Genomic DNA, 24982 nt, shown 5'->3' on the forward strand with positions numbered 1-24982 from the left:
TTGGGGCCATTGTTAAATAAAATAAGGGTCACTTTAACACAAGTATTGCAATACGGTGACAGTCAATCTGATCTGGTGACCAAGATGGCTACTAAGTGGTAAGTGGGCAGGATATGCTGGACAAAGGGATGATCCATGTCCCTGGAGGATACAAGATTTCACCATGCTGCTCAGAATGGCACATGATTTAAAAGTTATGAACTATTTACCTCTGGAATTTTCCATTTAATATTTTCAGACCATGGTTGGCCAAGGGTAACTGAGACCACAGAAAGCAAGACCACAGATAAGGGTTACCACTGTGTCACGGAAATCATCTCACAATAGACACACATATCAAACCACTATGTTGTTCACCTAAACTAATACAATGTTATATGACACTTATAGCTCATGTCTCAAATTTTTAACATTTGCAAAAATTAAGAAACACATGGGATTTCAAAGCCAGAAGGGACTGTAGCTTAACTTCTGTTTTAAAGATGACAAAATGGAGGCCCCAAAGGTTTAACAACATGCCCAAGGGCCTTCAGCTAATCCCAGCTAAAGAACAGCATTAGAATTTGAATCATAGGCTCTTAGAGTGAGGAAGGACCTCCTAGGTTTCATCCAGCTGGACTTCAAGGTCAGTGTGCTGACTCCTGGCTCCTTCCCCGAGGTATGCTGATGCAGGAGGTCTGGGGAATGTCCAGCTGTGTGTGCTCAGTCATGTCTCTTTGTGACTCCATAGACTGCAGCCTGCCAGGCTCCTCTGTCCATGGGATGTCCAGGCAAGAATACTGAAGTGGGTTGCCATTTCCACCTCTGGGGGAATCTTCCTGGTCCAGGGATCAGTCTTGGGGCCAGGTCATGGTTCCCCATCAATGGATACACAAAAAGATCTTTCGGTCTCTGTAAGACTGTTTAGGTGGGAAGGATTAAGGATTTATGATGATATGCTGCCCACAAACACAGAGACCCCAGGTCAGTTGAAACCTAAAGACTAATGATGCTGGCTCCTACTTACCTCACCACCAGCCCATCAGAAGAATTCAAGTCTGTCACTGCCTTGACCCTTACCACCTATCCCCCTGACCAGGAACCCTGTCTACAAGATCTCTTCCTATTCCTCAGGGAGAGTTTGTAGTTTCCAAGGCATTCGCCTGCTGTGTTCCCTCTTTGCCTGGCAAAGAAATAAAGTCACTCTTTCCTTCTTCATAACTCTGTCTCCATATTTCTGTTTGGCATCAGTGCACAGAGTGCTAAGATTTCAGAATCAAATTTCACATCAGAGTCATTGTTTCAGCACTGGAGATATAATGATTGAGAGACTACAGAAAAAGTCTTTGCTCTCATGAGTTTACATTCCAATACAGGGAATAGGCAATAAGAAACAAATATACAATACAAGGTTGATACAATGTAAGTGCTAGAGAAAAAAATAAAGCAGGATCAGGTGACAAAGAGCTACGGAGATGAGTGATTAGATAGAAAGGTTGGGGAAGTTTCCACTGATAATTTAAAAAAAAATTATTGGAGGATAATTGCCTTACAGTATTGTGCTGGTTTCTGCCATACATCAGCATGAATCAGCCATAGGCATACATATGTCCCCTCCCTCCTAAACCTCCCTCCCATCTCCTATCCCATCCCACCCCTCTAGGTTGTCACAGAGCCCTGGATTGAAGTGCCCTGTGTCACACAGCAGATTCCCATCGCTGTCTGTTTTCCATATGGTAATGTAAACGTATCCATGCTTCTCTCTTAGTTCATCCCACCCGCTCCCTCCCCCGCTGTGTCCGCAGGTCTGCTCTCAGTGTCTGTGTCTCCACTGCTGCCCTGCAGATAAGCTCATCAGTACCATCTTTCTAGATTCCATAAACACGCATTCATACACAATATTTGTCTTTCTCCTTCTGACTTACTTCACCCTGTATTAATGACTATAGCTCTGTAATATAGTCTGAAGTCAAGAAGGTTGATTCCTCCAGTTCCATTCTTCTTTCTCAAGATTGCTTTGGCTATTCGGGGTCCTCTGTGTCTCCATACAAATTGTGAAAATTTTTGTTCTAGTTCTGTGAAAAGTACCATTGGTAGTTTGATAGGGATTGCATTGAATTTGTAGATCACATTGGGTAGTATAGTCCTTTTCACAATATTGATTCTTCCAATCCAAGAGAATGGTATATCTCTCCATCTGTCTGTGTCATGATAAGTTAATTCTTAAGACCTGATTGAAGTGAGGTCATCAGACATGAGACAGTATAGGGCAGTGTATTGCAGACAGAAAATACAGCCCACGCAAAGACCCCACAGAAGGAAAGCTTAGGTTTAAGGAAGCAATGAAGCCAGTGGATCAGAGGGCAGAGAGAAGGAGATAAGATCAGAGAGACTTGGGGGTTGGATTTGGTAGGGTTGGCGAAATGAGGTAAGCAGTTTGGATTTTATTTCAAATGTGATGAGAAGGCACTGGAGAATCTTGAGCAGAAGAATACTGCATATTTTAAAGTATGGTTTATGTTTTAAAAAATAATTATTAGTTAATACATGGAAAATCGGTCATAGAGGAACAGGAATGGAAGAAGAGAGACAAATCAAGAGGCTATTGCAATCGTCTAAGCAAGAATGTTGGATCAAGATGGGATTGGTGGAAGAGGTGGGAAGTGGTCAGGTTGGGGATGAATATTTCTAGAGTCAGCAGAACCTGTCAGTAGTTCGGATTGTGTGGTATGAGGAAAACAGAGGAATCAGAGATGGTTAATTCACCCAAGCCAGTGAATAGGAGAATAGTGAATAACGACAAGCAGAGTCATTTCCTGAGATGGGGATGACTAGGAAAGGAATGGGCTGAGGGAACAGTTTTAGACATGTTAAGCTTGAGATGTTTTTAGTTGTTAAGTAAACAATTGTATCTATGAGTCTATTGTTCAGAATAGAGATCAGACTGAAAATATAAATTGGGGAGTCATCACCACAAAGATGGTATTTAACACCATGGGATGAATAAGGTCACCCTGTGCTCAGACACTCAGGCATGCCTGACTTTTTGCAACCTCATGGACTGTATCCTGTCAGGCTCCTCTGTCCATGCGATTTTCCAGGCAAGAATACTGGAGTGGGTTGCCATTTCCTGCTCCAGGAGAATCTTCCCAATCCAGGGATCAAACCCATGCTTGACACAAGAGGTGTCTCCTGCACTGGCAGGCAGATTCTTTCCCACTAGCACCACCTGGGAAGCCCACCTGAGAACAATAAATAGTCAAGAACAGAACCAAGACCTCCAACGTCTAGAGGCCTAAAAGAGAGTGAGCCAGCCAAGGAGACCGAGAAAAGCCTTCCAGCAAGGAAGGAGGAAAGCCAGGAGAGGGTAGTACAGAAGCTGCTTCAAGAAGAAGAGGATGATTAACTGTGTCCAAAGATGCCAAGAAGCTAGTCGAATGTGGACGGAAAAACTAAACTTAGGATTTGAAAGAATGGAAGGCACTGGTGATGTTGAGAAGAGTCCTTTCGGTGGAGTTGTGCAGATAAAAGCTGGACTAAAGTGGTTTAGGGTGAAAGAGGGAGGTGAGAAAGCAGAGACAATATATAAATAGCTTTTTGACACTGGGTCAAAAAGAAGGGTGGAGAGGGGGCAATAGCAAGAGGGGATTTGAAGATGATGAAAGGTTTTGTTTAATTTGGGAGATATCCTGGTATGTTTATTTTTTGATAAGAATAATCCAGTAGCTCAATAAAAATTTTAAAAAGTAATCCAGGGAATTCCCTGGCAGTCCAGTGGTTAGGTCTCAGTGCTTTCAATGCTAGGGCCTGGGTTCAATCCCTGGGCAGGGAACTAAAATCCCACAAGCTGCAGGGTGAGGTCCAAAAAATAAAAGAAAGAAAGAATAATCCAGTAGAGAAGGTAACATTTTAATGATGGAGGAGCAATAAGGGACAATTATGGGAGGCCAGGAGGGTGGGCTCCAGGGCACGAGTGAAATTAGCCTTAGACAGGAAAACAAGATAATGCCTCTGCCGCACCAAAAACAAAAGCAGAGTATATGGGGACACATGTAAGTAGGCTGGTTAACTGGATGGTAAGATGAGATATTATTCTTTTTCATCACTGAAGTAAAGATGAGATTGCCAGCTGAGAATAAGAAGGAGGAGGAAATGTTGGACTTTATGGAGACAGTGAGGTGTGCAAAGAAAAGTCCTCTTGGAGATAAAAAACAAATGAACAGAAAAGCAAACTGTGGCAGTACATCCGGGTAACAAGCACCAAGAGACCTCTTGAGATTTATGGTCATAGCTGAAGATCAAGAGCATTCAGCGTGGTGATGAGACTTTTCTTCAGCCATGTTTTTTGCTCAGGAATGGAGCAGATAGAGAGATGAGTTTATCCAGGGTCATGTTTATCTGTTTTGCTTGGGGAATACTAGGGAGCAACTGAAGAACAAAGGAATTGTGTTTGCAAGAGTATCGGCCTTGGAATGTATGTTGGATGAGGAAATAAATGAGACTATGAGGAAGAAGAGTGGCAGTCAATGGACTGGAGGTTTCTATGGAATTGAGGAATCATTGGAGTAATCAGGCTAAACGATCTGGAAAGACAGGTGGCCATAGTAACCAGAGATTAGGATGCTGAAATCTAGACTTTGGACATGGTCCAGTTACTAGTGACAAGGCTTCAAATAAGGCCATGGAAAGAAACTGACGGACCAGGGGTGAGATGAATCATCTACGTAGACTTTGAAGTCACCTAGAATGCTGGTGGGAGCAGTGCTGGAGAGGAAGACAGTGAAAAAGCTGCTAAAATCCTACTAGAGAAGATGTGACAGAGACTTTAACAAGGAAGGACAGCTTGTGAGTAGAGTCTGACGGCACATATTTCACAGAAACTGGGGGTTTTGAAGAAGAAAGAGGGAGAAACTTCCTGTAGTGCCACAAGGAGCAAAGACCACAAGACCCAGCCTCTTATCTTGTTGTTGTTCAGTCACTGAAGTTGTGTCCGACTCTGAGACCCCAGGGACTGCAGCACAGCAGGCTTCCCCGTACTTCACTATCTCTCTCAGTTTGCTCAAACTCATGTTCTTTGAGTCAGTGATGCCATCCAACCATCTCATCCTCTGTCGCCCGCTTCTCCTCTTGCCCTCAATCTGCCCAGAATCAGGGTCTTTTCCAATGAGTTGGCTCTTCACATCAGGCGGCCAAAGTGTTGGGCCTTGAGAAAGATATAAAAAGAGCACTGTGAAAACAGTCAGGTTTCCATTAAACAAGCTCACTCAAAGCAGAGGTTGAAGACTCGGGCAATTTTTCTGGTAACACACTGAGTTCCAGAAGGCACAGTAGGAGGACTGGAGACAGAAAAGGATGGGAGGACAGTCAGATTGGAATCAGCCCACTGCTTTGCGGAAGCAGGTTTTCTGGGTGGGGATACCCTGGGAGTCTTAGGTTTCTGGTGGTGCATGTGTACTCAGGGGCTTCCCAGGCGGCACTAGTGGTAAAGAACCTGCCTGCCAATGCAGGGGACATAAGAGACTTGGGTTTGATCCCTGGGTCAGGAAGATCCCCTGGAGTAAGGCATGGAAACCCACTCCATGCTGAAGTCTTGGACTTAGGTAGGGACTGCCGTAAATGGGAAGGCAGGCTGACTGGACTGATCCTGGTATGCTTGAGGGAAGGTGAGCCTCCAGCTTGGGGCTGGTCTCCCACAGACTTTGTAGCAGGGAAGCAGGCTTGCGAGGCTCGTCAGGTGGAGAACAGTGGTCTTCCAAATGACCAGGAGCGCGTCATTCTGTCAGCCTCCCTCAAATCACCTCATTTAATAAGACTTTTGCCCCTTGCGAGCTGGATGGGCTTGTGTACAACTATGAGGCTCCAGCTATGTGCCTAAGACCCAGTTTTAAAACCAAATGGATCTGCTTCCCAAAACCCACATGTTAAACTCAGTCTATTCCAGACAGAAAGGAAAAGTGAGGGCTCTCTTGTAAGATCAAAGCAGAACTGACCCACCTCAGGCTTCCCAGGTTCCCAGACTGGCAGCAGCTGCTGGAGCATGTTTTCTCACAGACCTCACAAAAGAAGAACAAGACTCATTCAGAGTCCTACCAGGAGGGCCCTGTGACTTCTTTGCCTCTGAGCCACATCCTGGGGGAATGTCTAGTGGGAGAGGGAATCTTGAGCATGCCCTAGAGGGACAAACGCATTTCCATTTGCTTGCATACTTAATACCCAGGCCCCTGGAGCAAAATACAGTGTCTGGTGCCGAGGACCACGGGCTACCTCAGAGCTGCTGCTGTCAGTTCAGTCCAACCTTAGGAGCTGTGGGTACCTCAGTGGCCAAATTCTAATGTGCAAAACGTATCCCTTTCTTTATGTTTTATAACTCAGTTTCTGATTCCATGTCTCCTCCTTCCCGACAGGATGGCAGGAAATTGGATAACTTGGTTATCCCTGGTGCGTTCTTCCCCAGGATTACGTCAGTGCTCCAGGATTCTACGCGATCAGTGCCTTGGTATTGTTGGGGTAGGGGTGGAGGGTCCCGCTGGTCATCAGCCAACTGTCCTCACAGGTTTCTCCTGAAAGGCTCATGGACCTCTGTTCCCAGGGTCCATTGGGTCCAGGGACTCCCTGCTGGGACTGTGTCCCATGAGAGGCAAGTGATCTTTTTTCTGAGGCCATCTAAAGGCCTGTGTGCCTGGAGTCCCTACAAGTCATTCTCTGGAATCTGAACATTTCCAGTTGAATACCATGAAGAGAGAGTCCACCTCCAACCTCTCTCTCCCTCTTCTGCCCCCATCAGTTTGGAAAAAATTGCTAGCTTGGGAAAGATTAACAACCTTCTGTGACTGCACTGAATTCCCCTTCTCCCTTTGAGCTCCTTAGACTGAGTTCTCCTAAAGGATTAGGGTTTTCTGGAAAACTGCTTGCCTAAATGTAAACAAGAGAAAAGGAAATGCTCAGAGTGAAACAAAAATTAATATATGAAAACATTAGCCTGCTGCTATCCATTACATTAGATAGCTCACCTTGAACTTGATGTTGTCAAAATCCCTCAGTCTTTTTTCAAGTGCACTATTGCTGAGTTATCCTCCACATCATACTGATTTTTTTTAATGAAGTGCATAACTTAACATTTTACCTTAGTAAACATTTTTACTTTACCTTTAAGTGCCTTTGTTAACTTTAAAAAAAATTACTTTAACCTTTTACCTTAGTAAATTTACCTTATCTTAGTACCTTAGTAACATTTTACCTCAGCATCCTATTACTTTCAGTCATTTACTGTTAAGATGGGCTTTAAGCTTAATTCTGTGTCCCAACATAGTATTATATAAATCACCATTCTGTTTTACTACCTCTATTTTAAAACGAAGAATTTTTCACATTTTAATGTTGTAGAAATCAAGGTATGTCTTACTATCAATGTCAAGAGAAACTTAACCAGCTACCAGGCACAGAAATAAATTAAAATGCTGTGGTTATTAGCCATGCATGTGGGAAATACTCCGTACATAGAATTTGTTCATCTGACTCCTGTTTAAGTTGTGTATTTACACTTTTATAGTCCAATTTACTCTTTTAACTTGAATCTGTATCCCTAATTACCGATTTATGTAACTTTGAAAAAAGACTACATTATGACGGAACTCTGAAGCAGAAAGTTGAGTTACACAGAACTTTTCCTGTCATGTACAAAGCAGCTCAGTTAAACAGTCCCTCAGAATTGACTCAAAGTTTTCAAGGCTAGGAGAGATTGGAGGGATCAAGTCACCCTGAGGTGAAGAATTATCCATGAGGTGCTGAGAGTCTATCTGTCAAAAGCTCCCAGGGAATTTCCTGGTTGTTAGGACTAAGTTCTTACCCCAGAGTGTCTGGGAATTAAGATCCCTGAATCTGCCCAGTGTAGAAAAAGAAAAAAAAAAAAAAAAACACGAAAAAAACCTCCCAGCTGATTTTCAGAACACATTTTTAACTTCTAATAGTATTGATTTGGCCAAAAAGTTTGTTTTTCTATTAAGATGGTACAGAAAAACCTGAAGGAACTTTCTGGCCAACCCAATATTAACTCAACAAAACAAAGTTTAACTAAATCAAGCAAGTTAACTCACAGGCAGGTATTCTTTGTTGTCGCTCACATTTATTTTCTTTGTCATCAAGGTCCAAGATCTCCAGTTATGAGCAGCCACCACCATCACCTCTAGGGTACATTCTGCTGCTGCTACTGCTGCTGCTAAGTCGCTTCAGTCGTGTCCGACTCTATGCGACCCCATAGACGGCAGCCCGCCAGGCTCCCCCGTCCCTGGGATTCTCCAGGCAAGAACACTTGAGTGGGTTGCCATTTCCTTCTCCAGTGCATGAAAGTGAAAAGTGAAAGTGAAACCGCTCAGTCGTGTCCGACTCTTAGCGACCCCATGGACTGCGGCCCATCAGGCTCCTGCGTCCATGGGGTTTTCCAGGCAAGAGTGCTGGAGTGGGGTGCCATTGCCTTCTCCGTCTATTTGGAGGGTACATTCTATTTGGCCTTAAACAATTATGGTGCCAATCAGAGACCATCAACCACCACCATCTCCAGTCAGAGATTGGTTTCAGACTGGGCTGGTGACCCTATTCTTGCAACAAGGGGAAAAAAGCCTTGGGGCTCCTAGTAAGAGTCCTCATTCCTAAGAAAAAAAGTGGCACCCCTTTCTTTTCGGAGATGCAGTGCTGGAAACGCTTCATCCAGCAGCCTGAAGGGGGCGCCAGTCCAATCAGAAAGGCAGAGCAGAAAAAGGGACCCACGCTGCAACCTTGATGACATTGTTGACCAGCTGAATCACGTTGAAGCTTGTTTGACCTCAGAACTTCCAAATATGTAAGATGATAAATTTCCTGATTGCTTAAGCTGGGGAGTTGAGAGGGAGGGATCCTGTCACTGTGATTACTGTCCATGGATAAGAGTGACTTAGAAGAATCATTAAATTCTGAATAGAACATAGTGTTTGGCTTTCAAAAATCTGTTATCAGATTAATGATGCGGCTCATACTTGGTGATGTCTTAGAATCAAGGAAATACAGCATACTGGAAGTGCTTCTCAGAATGAGAAGGTGCATTTTTGGAAGGATGTCAGTCCCTTCAAAATAATTTGTAAGTTTGTTTGGACACCAACTGAAATGCAAATGGAATTTTCTTGAAACTTGACGTCATGATTTGGAAGTTCAGCTGGAAAATAACAGAGATAAATAGCAAAGAAATATCTGAAAGTGAGATTCATTAACTATCCACTGATTGGGCATTAAAATGGACCACAACACTGAAAGGTTGAAAACAATGTGGTATGGTAGAGAAACAGACAAACAAATCAACAAAACAGAAAGTCCAGAGATAGACCCAAGTACATACAAAAATTAGACATGTGAGCGTAAGTCATCTCAAGGCAATCGTGTGAGGCACCTGGAGAAACTGCTGGGGGGAGGGGAAAACTATCCCCATACCTGGCACCACGCATCAACATAAACATTTAAAGGCATAAAATGAACTGATGAAATGAAAAGTAGGTACACATTTATGTAATCTTGGTGAAGAAAAAAGCTTTATTACCATGATACCAAAGGCAGAAACCGTAAAGGGTAAAAGATTGATAAATTTAACTACACTAGTATTTAATGTATGGGTGTGAGAGTTGGACCATAAAGAAAGCCGAGCACTGAAGAATTGATGCTTTTGAACTGTGGTGTTGGAGAAGACTCTTGAGAGTCTCTTGGACTACAAGGTGATCCAACCTGTCCATCCTAAAGGAAATCAGTCCTGAATATCCATTGGAAGGACTGATGTTGAAGCTGAAACTCCAATACTTTGGCCACCTGATGGGAAGAACTGATGCATTTGAAAAGACCCTGATGCTGGGAAAGATTGAAGGCCTGAGGAGAAGGGGACGACGGAAGATGAAATGGTTAGATGGTATCACTGACATGAGTCTGAGCAAGCTCCGAGAGTTGGTGATGGACAGGGAAGCCTGGAGTGCTGCAGTCCCTGGGGTGGCAAAGAGTCAGATATGAATGAGTGACTGAACTGAACTGAATATTTAAAATCTCTTCATAGGGGAAAAAACACCTTAACTAAAGTTGAACATTGCATAACAAACTGAAGGAAATATTTTCAACATAAATGGCAGTCAATATATATATATAAAATGTCTGTACCAGTCAATGAGAAAAAATAGAAAGGAGCAAAGAAAATTAGCATACAACTGACAAAAGGAAAAACATGCAAATAGGCAATAAATGACATTCAACCTCATAAATAATTAATAAGATGCCCTGTAGGGCCAGGACCAGGAGTGGGATGCAGCAGGTATAACCAATCAAGTCATACTCTCTGTTCAAGCAGCATGATACCTCCAGACTGGCTAATAAAGAGCGGCTACCCAGAGTCCTTAGGTTCTCCACTCCACCAGCTGCTATGGCACCTGCTTCATACCTCCATGTCCAGCAACTAAAGGAGTGTATAACACACTGAGGTACTCCAGTACCCTGCACCCGGTTAGGGCTGACATCTGTTCCCCGATATTCCCACCTCTGGTTATGACACACTGTGTAACCAAATCTGTAAACACATAAAAGCAACAACAACAATAATACCGGATGTTGGTTACAGTGTGGGGAAATGAATAATCTACTCTACCAGAGAAAGTAATTTGGCACAACCTTCTTGGAGGAGCAATATGCCACCATAATAAAAACCATAAAATAGGTGTTCCTTTGACTCAGTAACCTCACTTCCAAGAATATATCCTAGGGAAGTCGCATGAGAGTCACATGAAAATATAATTGCCAAGTGAAGATCAACTCAAGTGAAGAGGGGCTTCTCCAAAAACTGAAGAAATATGCATTAATATGACAGGCAGACACATTTTCCACCATCAAATTCACAATTTGGGGCAGAAGGCTGCTCATGGTGTGAGAGTGGAGGGTGGGAAGCACGAGAATCCTCTGCACCCAAACTGCTGGTAGAAACAGAAATACAAACAGGCTTGCCTGAAAGTCACGTGTGTGTGTGTGTGTGTGTGTGTGTGTGTGATATCACTTCAGTCATGTCCAACTCTTTGCGACCCTATGGACTGTATGTAGCCCACCAGTTTCCTCTGTCCATGGGATTCTCCAGGCAAAGGCATAGACATTGTTTAAAATGCATATGCAGCTATTCCACTTCTAGAAAGTTCTTCTGAGGAAACCATCATGAACATGAGAGAAATATTAACCATTAGGTTGTTCATCAAAATGATTATGGTAGATGAAAGCTGGAAACTACATGTATGTCCATGAAAAGGGAACTGGTTGAATACATTATGATATCAGCTTTATGGCATTCTAAGAAGTCATTAAAATGATAAGTGATAAGAACATTGAATGACACAGACAGAATGTCCCAGCTGTTTTATTCAACGAAGTTGTTTTATTTAATGTAATTTAAAATGACAAAATAATACATACTGTACAATTCTACTTTCAAAAAATAAATATTTCTTTACACATACAAACAAAATATTTAAATGAGTTTATTCATATGAAGCACTTGGAATAATAACTGCCATGTGGTAAGAAGTCAGAAAAGTCAATAAATGGTAGCCATTACTTTTTAATCCTCATATCCACCCTGTAAGGGAGCTACTATTACTGCTCCCATTATACAGATGTAGATACAGAGGCACAAGGGGATGAAGTAACTTGCTCAAGGTCTCACAGCTTGTACACAGTGGAGAGTTAACATATGGGAAGCATAGGGAAAACCTGCTGGAACATATTCAGCACTTTATTACTTTATATTATCGGAATTCTGTAAAAAAAATACATATATAAAGATGTAATTGGGTATTACCCTTTTGTGGGAATTTATTTAAAAAATTATTTTAAATCATCCCTACACTTGACAACAGAGAAACCTACTAATACCTCCTTTGTTTATTCCTGAGCCTTGTGTCCTCTCTCTAAGCTCTCCCGAGAATCAAGGTGACATTTAGTTTTCACAGGACAGAACCTTATAGTTTCATATTTGAGGGCCCAGAGCCAGGCACTGGCCTACTCCAGTGGCAGATCATCTTCTCCTCCTGTCCATGGAGCCAGGACTGCTTTCTACGGACAGGGACCCACCGGTGTTTCTTTTCACTCATTGCTGCCTTCTCTGAAGCACTCAGTGGGAAAAGGATCTTAGAAGTTTCTCAGTCATCAAAAATCTCCTTCACATTTTAAAATCAAATATGGATCGTTTAGAGCTTCCCTGGTGGCTCAAATGATAATCTGCCTGCAATGCAGAAGACTTCCGTTCGATCCCTAGGTCAGGAAGATTCACTGGAGAAGGGAATGGCTTCCCACTCCAGTATTCTTGCCTGGAGAATTCCCTGGACAGAGGAGCCTGATGGGCTACAGTCCATGGGGTTGCAAAGAGTTGGACACGACAGGGCAACTAACACTTCCACTTCCACTTCCATGGATCATTTAAATAGAAAGGCAATTAGAAACACTCAAATGAAGTAAACCAAATTAGAATGTTTTAGAGAGAAGATTTGCTCAGCATTAACCAGTGAAACTGTCAGGATGGCTGAGTGGTCTAATGCACCAGACTCAAGCTCAAATACTAAACAGTGTTTAATTTTTATAGTGGAGGTCTTAAAAGATGGGGAGCAGGGAGACATTTGGAAACTTTGGATTTCTCACACTGACACTGAGTTTCATCAGACAAGACCTTAAAGAGTAAAAGCCTGAAACTTCCTAGTAGGATGTTCACAATGATATAGGGCAGGGCACACACAAGATACCTCACTGCCTTCTTGACCCCTGCAGCTAAAGCACAGGGTGTTGTGAGCACACTGTTGCCTAACACTTTCCCTGCACTCAGAAAGAAATTGCCTAGAATTACATATATCAATAACTATATGTGCATTTACGCAAATCAATGAAAAAAGTGTATAATTTGGTCCACATTTTTCAAGCCATTCCAGCTTGAGATCACAATTCTATAATGGAGATGAACCACCCTCCTAACCAGACAATCACTTACCCCTCCTTAGCTTCCTTTCTGGTTCAAGACAAGCCTTTTTCTCCTACAGAGCTCCCAGTGGTCACTTATTTCCCAGGGACCATCACTGTACCCAAGGCGGCATCACTTTTCTTCTTCTGAGTTCCTTGGGATGAGTTCCTTGGGATCAGCCATCCTGACTGAAGAAGACGTTCATGGCTTCCCTAGTGGCTCAGTGGTAAAGAATCTATCTGCAATTCAGGAGCCGTAGGAGACACAGGTTAGATCCCTGGGTCAGGAAGATCCCCAGGAGGAGGAAATAGCAACCCACTTCAGTATTTTTGCCTGGAGAATCCCATAAACAGAGGAGCCTGGTGGGCTACAGTCCATGGGGTTGCAAAGAATGAGACACGACTGAAGCAACTCAGCAGCAGCTGCAGCAGCAAGTATATAAGGGTTTGCATCCCAACCTAAGGTACCAAAATCCAGAGAAATACCCTCATGTCCTCTGGGTAGATTCTGGGTGACCATGGGCCCAAGCCTATGGCTCACTGGCTCTTCCTATTTCAGGACTTCAGTCCCAGGGGCCTAGTCCTTGGCTCTCACAGGAGACTAGTTCTGCAAGTCTTGAAATGATACATTCCTTCAAATTCTCTGAGCAAATTCAGTTCACCTCCTCATTTAAGGACCCTTCCTATTCAACACATCTTAAACAATGCCTCTGAACATTGGGCTAGAAATTGGTTTCCAAAACCTACTAGACAAGCTTGTTGCTGCTGCTGCTGCTAAGTCGCTTCAGTCGTGTCTGACTCTATGAGACCCCATAGACGGCAGACCATCAGACTCCCCCATCCCTGGGATTCTCTAGGCAAGAAGACTGGAGTGGGTTGCCATTTCCTTCTCCAATGCATGAAAGTGAAAAGTGAAAGTGAAGTCGCTCAGTCGTATCCCACTCTTAGCGACCCCATGGGCTGCAGCCTACCAGGCTCCTCCATCCATGGGATTTTCCAGGCAAGAGTACTGGAGTGGGGTGCCATTGCCTTCTCCACCTAGACAAGCTTACTCTCCCATTTAGCTGAGCCCAAGCACCAATCCTTCTTGAGACTTCCAGATTAAGTTGATTTATTTACCTTTTCACCTTTAGGAATTCACTCTCCATCCATACTGCTGGTTTCTTTTCTTTTTTTTCCAGTATTGTCATTCCCAGAAACATGGAAAACTTTCTTGTTACCAGTCCGTGATTAGGGGTGATGCTGGTTTCACTGCAGCAATGCTTAAGCTGTCAGAAAAGGATTTGGATTTCTGCAGTTAAGGGATGCTGATGAAAGGAACATTCCTCCTCCTGTTTACTCAAGATACACAGCTCTTTGACTCTAGGATCTGGTCTTGACTCAGTATAATCTGTTTGCATTTCTGCTCTCTGCTCCCTGTGGGAAGCAGGGTCAGGGTGCACAGCCGCCTCCTAAGAGCACGCTGGGGCAGCTCCCACCTTCTCCCATCCCTAACGTCTCTGTTCCAGTCCCACCCCCACTGAGCATCCCCACCACCACTCAGCATCCTCCACTTGGCAGTTCTCTCTTCCTCTCATCTCTCTGTACATCTAGTAACTGATTGTTTGCTTACTGAGCTGAAATGAACTTCAAATGCTTGTTTAAAATGTCAATAAAACATGTAGCTTGAAGTGCTTCTCAGACTCTAAAAATTCAGGCACAGGCATCATCAGCCTGTTGATTCATTTTTCGGTCTCTTAACAACCGCTCAAATCTGTGGCAGCAGTTTAAAGGTAAGAAGACTACAGTTACCAAGCATCAAGACTTCCTCTGGATCTGACTCCAGGCTGAGCTGTCTTGGAGTCATACAGATCTGCACCCTTTTCTCTGAGGCAGAAACCCTAACGGAGTTATCAGGGACCCATCCGAGCTCCTTTGGAACAAGCCAACCTAAGGGCAGCACTATCAATATTTTACACGTGATGGGCACCCCTGGCAGGGGTTTCAGCTTCAGGGCAGACCAGTTTCATATCTGTTGGCCTTCACATCCTAGAATCCCTACAGGCCCTAGAGAGATGGTGAAGGTTTAGGCTGGAGCATGAACCAGTGCATACCCCATCCCACCTATTCTTCTTATAATGTAATGTAATATAAAGTGTTGTGGCCACTCCTTCATCAAGAGGTAGAATCTGTATTCCCTCCCCTTGGACGTGGGCAGAATTTTGTACTCTTGAAGCAATAGAATAGGGAGATGTGATGTTGCATAACTTTTGAGGCTGGGTCATAAAAGTCAATGTGATTTCCATCTAGCTGTCTTTCTCCAGATCTGCACCTGAGGAGTCCTAAGCCAACATGTAAGAAGTCCAGATACCCTGAAGCTGTCATTAAAAGACCACATAGAAAGACTATATATAGAGAGAAATTATAGAACCCTCGGATCTTCCAATCTATCTGGCATCAACAACCAGGCCTGTGAATGACTGATGTTTCAAATGATTCTAGTCCCAGGCTTCAAGCTGCCCCACTGAGGTAAGGCTTTCCCACTGTGCTCTATCTGAACCCCTGACTCACAGCACTTGGGAGCATAATCAATGATTGTTTTACATCACTAGGTTTCAGAGTAATCTGTTAAGTAGCCAAAGTAATTGGAACAGGAAAGGAGGACATTATTTGCATTACAAACTATGAGATAGAACCCAGAGTTACAAAGGCAACTTTGCAAATATCTGACTGACTCATTACATGTTGATTTTATTAGTCCTTCTCCCTGATTATGAGATGCACAGAAGATGCTAGCTTCATAATCAAAGTTATGGTCACCAGCCTGGTTGGGAAGTCAGTTCCTGGGCTGCATGCTCTTCAGATGAAAGGGACCTTGGGCCTCCTGATTACTGTTACATGTCAATGAGTCTTTAAGTAATATACAGAAAGCTACCCTGCCAGAAACACTGGAAGAGGCAACACTTTTTACAAGGGAGCTTCTTTATAAGTCTCTTTGCTAGATAATAATTGGATGTGTGCATTTTAAATGATTCCTTTAGTTAATCAACAAGGAATTTATTACATGTCCAGTATTGGATTTGTGGAGGATATATCTTTCCAGACCTCTGTATAAGTTTTAATGTTTTCAGTTTCAATGCTTAATGTAAGAGACAGAAACTCAAACTTGAAATGACTTTCAACAATAGAGATATTTAGGCACATAACTAGGAATGCAGAGGAGGGAAGCTCCAGAGTTGGTTCATCCAGTGGCTCAACAATGTCATCAGGGATCCAACTTGCTTCCCTCTTTCTGCTCACCATCCTCGGTGCATCCTGGCCAGACTAACTCTCCTCATGATCCCAATATAGCTGCCACAGTTCCAGGCATCAACATGCAGGCATCAACAGGCACACGAGACAATGGCCCAGAAGGAGAAGAGGAGCTACCTTTTCTGCATCTATTTCTTGACTTAGACCATTCATGATTTACCCTGTGGAGCTGGACGTGGGGCCTCTCAGAGAACACGGAAGGTGAGCCAGCAGGAAGTATGGCCAGGACATGGGCAGCTTCCAAGAGTATCTGCTCCAAACTTTAAATTCGTGAGGGAAGTAGGGTTAACTAAATGAGACAACAGCTCTCCAGTCACTCCCTCGTAGAGTATTTAAGTGTCTCTCTTGCTGCTTCCTCCTTCCTCATTCTGAGGATGCCATAAGGAAAGGTGTTTGTTCACAGTCATGCTACAGAGCCCTCAGCAACTTGGAGAATATCTGTGACTCAAAGAGCTAAAAACCTAAGGTTTATCTTTACCTTTTGTTCTGGATGAAGTGCAGCAGTAACTGAAGTAGCATTCCCATCCGATTGACACTCCTTGTCCTGAGAGCTGGCTGCTGATCATTATCAGTGGAAAGATAGGAAGGCCTAGGGACGGGAAAGGGTGGGGAGGGATTTGCCATCCATCAAGCTGTGAAGAGTGGCTGCCACTCATCTCTTGGAGCAGGGGGCTGGCAGGCCAAATCCATACCACCACTTTTTGTATCTAGTGCATGAGCTAAGAATGGTTTTCACATTTTTAAATGGCTGGAAAAAAGAATCAAACAAGAAAATTTTATGAAATTCACATTTCAGTTCCGTAGATGAAGTTCCTTTGGAACACAGCTGTGCTCATTCATTTACACATTGTCTGTGGCTGCTTTTCCACTTCAGCAGCAGAGTTAAAGTAGCTCTGACACACACCAGATGGATGGTCCATGAAACCTAACATATTTACTACCTGGCCCTTCGCAGTTTAAGTTGACTCTTGTCTTGCAGTAAAAGTCCTGCTGGGGCCTTCAGGCATTGGGCGGGGCCTGGAGCTTCAGGAGGAGCCAGCTCTCAGCCCCTTCCAGACAAGGCTCTTCTCCCATCTGAGCAAAAAGGAACATTCTGTCCAATCCATTTACAACAGGGTTCTCAGGCTGCCTGCACACTAGAATCACCTGAGGAGCTTTTTTAAAATACCAGTCTTGGTCCCCACCCAGACCAATTAAAGGAAAATCTCCAGGGATGGGCCCAGGCATCTGTGTCTTTCAAAAGCTCCCAGGTGATTGCCCAGTACAGTCAAGTTTGAGAACCCCTGCTAGAGGCTTGTTTGCCAAAGTCAGGCCGGTTTCTGGAGCTTTCTCTAAGCAAACACCATCACCCACCCTCAGGCAGGTGTTTTGGGTACAGGGCATGAGCACCGTGCTGGGGTGGAGCAGGGCAAGAAGAGGTGGAAAGCCAGCTGTGGTTAACCCCTACCGTTCATTTTCACAGGTGTACAGTCAAATGACCTCACCTGTGTACAGGTGAGTGCCTGAGGTTTCCCAGGGTGAGTTCCTCATCACCAGAGCTCTCCCATATCTCCTGCCAACTGTTGACAGAGAAAACACAGTGTCTCACCCTAACTGCCTTGCACTGGCTTGCTTTCCTTTATCTGAGATGTTGCAAACAGCAGTCCGGTGTCTGCCTCACTCAGGGTTGGTGTAGACACCATCATCCTCCCCAGCACCAGAGACATCGCTTCTCCTTGGCATGTAGTTGAGAAAGGCAAAGCACAAGCTTTCTTTCCTTCATTCACTCACTCAGAGTGTACTTACTAAGCACCAACACTACCACGCACTACAGACTTTAAGAATACAATGATAAGGGAGGGATAAATGAGGAGTTTGGGAGTAACATAACACTTTGGTCATGGTGATGGGTTAGTCACTAAGTCGTGTCTGACTCTTGAGACTCCACGGACTGTAGCCTACCAGGCTCCTCTAGGATTTTCCAAGCAAGAATACTGGAGTAGGTTGCCATTTCCTTCTCCATAACATAACATATTCAGTTCAGTTCAGTTCAGTCGCTCAGTCGTGTCCAACTGTTTGTGACCCCATGAATCGCAGCACGCCAGGCCTCCCTGTCCATCACCAACTCCCGGAGTTCACTCAGACTCATGTCCATCGAGTCAGTGATGCCATCCAGCCATCTCATCCTCTGTCGTCCCCTTCTCCTCCTGCCCCCAATCCCTCCCAGCATCAGAGTCTTTTCCAATGAGTCAACTCTTCTCATGAGGTGGCCAAAGTACTGGAGTTTCAGCTTTAGCATCATTCTCTCCAAAGAAATCCCAGGGCTGATGTCCTTCAGAATGGACTGGTTGGATCTCCTTGCAGTCCAAGGGACTCTCAAGAGTCTTCTCCAACACCACACTTCAAAAGCATCAATTCTTCGGTGCTCAGCCTTCTTCACAGTCCAACTCTCTCATCCGTACATGACCAGTGGAAAAACCATAGCCTTGACTAGGCGGACCTTTGTTGGCAAAGTAATGTCTCTGCTTTTGAATATGCTATCTTACTCCTTTCAAGGAGTAAGCGTCTTTTAATTTCATGGCTGCAGTCACCATCTGCAGTGATTTTGGAGCCCCCAAAAATAAAGTCTGACACTGTTTCCACTGTTTCTCCATCTATTTCCCATGAAGTGATGGGACCAGATGCCATGATCTTCGTTTTCTGAATGTTGAGCTTTAAGCCAACTTTTTCACTCTCCACTTTCACTTTCATCAAGAGGCTTTTTAGTTCCTCTTCACTGTCTACCATAACGGTGGTGTCATCTGCATATCTGAGGTTATTGATATTTCTCCCGGCAATCTTGATTCCAGCTTGTGCTTCTTCCCGTCCAGCGTTTCTCATGATGTACTCTGCATATAAGTTAAACAAGCAGGGTGACAATATACAGCCTTGACGTTCTCCTTTTCCTATTTGGAACCAGTCTGTTGTTCCATGTCCAGTTCTAACTGTTGCTTCCTGACCTGCATACAAATTTCTCAAGAGGCAGGTCAGGTGGTCTGGTATTCCCAACTCTTTCAGAATTTTCCACAGTTTGTTGTGATCCACACAGTCAAACGCTTTGGCATAGTCAATAAAGCAGAAATAGATGTTTTTCTGGAACTCTCTTGCTTTTTCCATGATCCAGCGGATGCTGGCAATTTGATCTCTGGTTCCTCTGCCTTTTCTAAAACCAGCTTGAACATCTGGAAGTTCACGGTTCACATATTGCTGAAGTCGGGCTTGGAGAATGTTGAGCATTACTTTACTAGCATGTGAGATGAGTGCAATTGTGTGGTAGTTTGAGCATTCTTTGGCATTGCCTTTCTTTGGGATTGGAATGAAAACTGACTTTTTCCAGTCCTGTGGCCACTGTTGATTTTTCCAAATTTGCTGGCATATTGAGTGCAGCACTTTCACAGCATCATCTTTCAGGATTCGAAATAGCTCAACTGGAATTCCATCACCTCCACTAGCTTTGTTCGTAGTGATGCTTTCTAAGGCCCACTTGACTTCACATTCCAGGATGTCTGGTTCTAGGCAAGTGATCACACCATCACGATTATCTTGGTCGTAAAGATCTTTTTTGTATAGTTCTTCTGTGTATTCTTGCCACCTCTTCTTAATATCTTCTGCTTCTGTTAGGTTCATATCATTTCTGTCCTTTATAGAGCCCATTTTTGCATGAAACGTTCCCTTGGTATCTCTAATTTTCTTGAAGAGATCTCTAGTCTTTCCCATTCTGTTGTTTTCCTCTATTTCTTTGTATTGATTGCTGAGGAAGGCTTTCTTATCTCTTCTTGCTATTCTTTAGAATCTGCATTCAGATGTTTATATCTTTCCTTTTCTCCTTTGCTTTTTGCTTCTCTTCTTCTCACAGCTATTTGTAAGGCCTCCCCAGACAGCCATTTTGCTTTTTTGCATTTCTTTTCCATGGGGATGGTCTTGATCCCTGTCTCCTGTACAATGTCATGAACCTCATTCCATAGTTCATCAGGCACTCTTATCTATCAGATCTAGGCCCTTAAATCTATTTCTCACTTCCACTGTATAATCATAAGGGATTTGATTTAGGTCATACCTAAATGGTCTAGTGGTTTTCCCTACTTTTTTCAATTTAAGTCTGAATTTGGTAATAAGGAGTTCATGATCTGAGCCACAGTCAGCTCCTGGTCTTGTTTTTGCTGACTGTATAGAGCTTCTCCATCTTTGGCTGCAAAGAATATAATCAATCTGATTTCGGTGTTGACCATTTGGTAATGTCCATGTGTAGAGTCTTCTCTTGTGTTGTTGGAAGAGGGTGTTTGCTATGACCAGTGCATTTTCTTGGCAAAACTCTATTAGTCTTTGCCCTGCTTCATTCCATATTCCAAGGCCAAATTTGAATAACATATTACTATATATAAAATAGATAATCAACAAGGACCTACTGTATAGCACAGGGAACTCTACTTACTACTCTATAATAACCTATATGGGAAAAGAATCTGAAAAAGAATGGATGTGTACATATGTACCTGAATCACTTGGCTGTACACCTTAAACTAACACAACTTTGTAAATCAACTACACTCCAATGTAAAATAAAAATTTTAGAAAAAATAATACAACAAAGAATTAGCACCCCAAAGGAGCCCATATACTGGGGAAAGTGAAAGTCGCTCAGTCATGTCCGACTCTTTGCGACCCCATGGACTATAAAGTCCAGGGAATTCTCCAGGCCAGAATACTGGAGTGGGTAACCTTTCCCTTCTCCAGGGGATCTTCCGAATCTAGGGATTGAACCCAAGTCTTCCACACTGCAGGCAGATTATTTACCAACTGAGCCACAAGGGAAACCCATAGACTGGGGAAGAGGCAGCCAAATTAAGCCAGGGCCCTACAACACTCATGGAGAAGGCAATGGCAACCCACTCCAGTACTCTTGCCTGGAAAATCCCATGGGTGGAGGAGCCTGGTAGGCTGCAGCCCATGGGGTCGCTAAGAGTCGGACACGACTGAGTGACTTCATCTTCATTTTTCACTTTCATGCATTGGAAAAGGAAATGGCAACCCACTCCAGTGTTCTTGCCTGGAGAATCCCAGGGACAGGGGAGCCTGGTGGGCTGCCGTCTATGGGGTCGCACAGAGTCAGACATGACTGAAGTGACTTTGCAGCAGCAGTGGCTACAACACTCAAGGGCTGCTCTGCGAGAGGTCTCCAGGACTCTGAGTGCTAATCTTAGAGAATTCCTTCTCAGCTGATAGAAGGCATTTTGTGCAGAGGATGGAGCATTTATAAAGGTACAGTGACTGAAAAGAGAATAAGATGGATGTGATGAATCCAGAAGAGGGATGCCCAGGGCAGGCAGGAGTGGAGGCTTAAGAAGGGAACTGGAGCCTCTTGGGAATGGTGGGTCACCAGGACCAGAGGAAACCGTCAGGGCTTTTCAGGTGCACTTCAGAAGAAAGCCTTGGCTGGGTGTGATGCTGAATTCTAGAAGGAGGCAGGAACAAGGAGCACTGTTCAGAATGAGATGTGATATATGGGTTGTTATATATATGGGTTCTTCACAGAGGAGAAGCTAGATTCGAGAAAAACTTTAGAAATGTAGGCTATAGAATTTAGAGAGCAATGTCGTGGGTGGGGCCAGATAATCCCTGCTACAACCACCCCTATCCCTCAACAACTCCCCAAGGCTTCCATCTCTCCTGCCCTCCTCTGCCACTCTGCTCCCATCCCCAGCCAGGCCAGCCAGAGAGAACACCAGAAAGGGAAATAAAAATTGCTGTTGGGGAGGGGGGGTTGTTTTTGTTTATCTGTGTTCTTTTTAGTACCTGTTATTGTGGGCTTCCCTGGTGCTTCAGACAGTAAAGAATCTGCCTGCAGTGCAGGGGACCTGGTTTAATTGCTGGGTTGTTAAGATCCCCTGGAGAAGGGAATGGCTACCCACTCCAGTATTCTTGCCTGGGAAATCCCATGGACAGAGGAGCCTGGCAGTCTGCGGTCCATGGGGTCTCAAAGAGTTGGACATGACTGAACTAATATTTTCACTTTCACATTTTCACTGCTGTTGAGTTCCCCCAAAAGTTCCCCTGGCTACCCCTCAAAGAGGATTTTCTGAAATTGGCCCCATGTGTGTCTCCTACCAGCCATGATTACAGTATGAATCTCAGGGGTGCTGCTGACAGGCAGTGCTTGTGAGCCCGGGAGCCAGAAAGGTCTGAGTTTGAACCCTGGACCTGCCACTAAACAGCAGCAAAGCCTGGTCAAGTCATGTAACTTCTTGAAGTCAGTCTCCTCATCTGTTAAATGCATATGATAGCAGCTCCCACCTCATAGGGTTGTAGCGAGGATTTAATGCAAAAGAAAGAATGCACAGAGCCTGGCACATAAAAGAGGCTGATAGACTTGAATTGATACCATTACGATCTTTATTTGAGACCCCAACGCAATTCATATATTCACTCATTCAAATGAATCTTAATGAATATTTACTGAGAGCCTCCCATGCTCCAGTCATAATCCTGGATGTTGGGGAAAAACAGAAGTGAGCAGAAACTAAAGATCCTTGCCCACTTGGAGCATCTATTTTCGAAGAGAAATGAACCCAAAACAAGTAAACAAAGCAATAAATACAATAAGTGGAGATTGAGAAAGGTGAAAACAGGAAGACATCAGCAATGCACTAAGACCCTGACATGGTAACAATGGAATGTTCAAGAAGCTAAGAGAAGGGAATTCCCTGGTGGTCCTGTGGTTAAGAAGAGAACTCCCTGTCAGTCCAGTGGTTAAGACTCTGTGTTTTCACTGCAGGGAGCACGGTCCGATCTCTGGTAGGAGAACTAAGATTCCACTTGTGGCAAAAAAAATTTTTTTAATTGAACAAAAGTTTAAAAAAAAGTAAATTAAGGGACTTCCCTGGTAGTACAGTGGATAAGAGTCTGCCTTGCAACGCAAGGGACACTGGTTCAATCCCTGGTCTGGGAGGATTCCTCATGCCACTGGCAATGAAGCCGGTGAGCCACAACTACTAGAGCCTTCGTGCTCTAGGACCTACGAGCTGCGACTACTGAACCGCCGTGCCTCAACTACTGAAGCCCGTGTGCCTAGAGCCTCTGCTCTGCAGCCAGAGAAGCCACCACAATGAGAGGCCCGTGCACCACAACTATACAAAAGCCCCCGCTCAGTCCAACCAGAGAAAGCCCGTACACAGGCAGTGAAGACTCAGTACAACCAAAAATAAATTAGTCAATTTTTAAAAAAATGAACGAAGAGAAGAAAAGATGGATGTAGCAGCAGCATGGCGGTGGGGGTGGGGACATTGGTACAGGATACAGAATAGGAGAGGCTTGGCAGGCAGAGGTCAGTTGGTATCAGGTCTTACAGCCCCTACTGGACTTTGGATTTTATTCTAAGTCAACGGGAAAGTATTAAGAGATGTCAGGAAGTGGAATGACATGATGATTTACATTTTAAAAAAGTTCTCTGACAGTTGTAAAAAGATTGAAGGAAAATAAGAGTGAAATTAGAAAATGCTAGTAGAAATCCACAGCAGATGTCCATGTGAGGGATGATGGCTAGGCAAAGATGATGCAGGAGAGGCAGAGCTCAGGGCTCTACCTGAAACTGTGCCATGGATTTACTGACAGTTTATAGATAGAGGGATGCGGGGAAGGGAGGAATCCAGAATGATTCCTCAATTTTCAGCTTGAGCTGAAAGGAGGAAAAGTAGGAAACACTGGAGAAGACTCGGCTTGGGGAGGAGTCCTTCGTTCTGTTTGGGAAAGTTAACATTAGCTATGATTTATAGATATCTTGGTGAGGACATCTTTTATGTGTTTGTATATTTGAATCTAGAGTTCTGTGATGAGGTCAAAGCTGAAGACATAAATTAGGGAGCCAAGAGCCTATTGGTGACAGTGGGTAATATGCGGATGAGACCAATGGGGCTGGGAAGGGATTGCCTGCAGGTTTGAAAGCACACCAATAGTGAGCAGATCTTGGAAAACTAAAAGGGGCGACTGTTTCTAGCAGGAGGAGGGAGAATAAACTTGTTGGATGCTGATGAGCCATCCAGTTAGAGAAGGACAGGGAAGTGGCCACGGCATTGGTAGCATAACCAACCACCCAAAACTTAGTGTTTTAAAACATTTTTTAAAGAGATAAGAGGATTCTCTGGCGGTCCAGTGGTTAGGACTTCATGATTTCACTGCCATGGACCCGGTCGGGAAACTAAGATGCTGCAAGCCATGTGGAGCAGACAAAAATAAAAAAGGAAAATAGATTAACAGGGTCCTACTGTTTAGCATGGGAACCTACATTCAATATTCAGTAATAAACTATAATAAAGAAGAATAGATACAAGTATATGTATAATTAAATCTTTGCTGTATACCTGAAACTAATACAACATTGTTAATCAACTATGTCTTTGTGTGTGTGTGTGAAGTTGCTTCAGTTGTGTCTGACTTCACAATCCTGTGAACTGGAGCCCGCCAGGCTCCACTGTCCATTGGATTCTCCAGGCAAGAATACTGGAGTGTGTTGCCATGCCGTCCTCCGGAGATCGTCTTGACCCGGAGATCAAACCTGAACCTCATGTCTTATGTCTTCCGCACTGGCAGGTGGGTTCTTTACCACTAGCGCCACCTGGGAAGCCCTAATCAACTATACCCCAATATAAAAAGTTAAAAAAAAAAACATATATATGTGTGTGTATAACTGAATCACTTTGCTGTACACCAAAAG

This window comes from Bos indicus x Bos taurus, chromosome 11 (genome assembly GCF_003369695.1).
Source record: "Bos indicus x Bos taurus breed Angus x Brahman F1 hybrid chromosome 11, Bos_hybrid_MaternalHap_v2.0, whole genome shotgun sequence".
Lineage (NCBI taxonomy): Eukaryota > Metazoa > Chordata > Mammalia > Artiodactyla > Bovidae > Bos > Bos indicus x Bos taurus.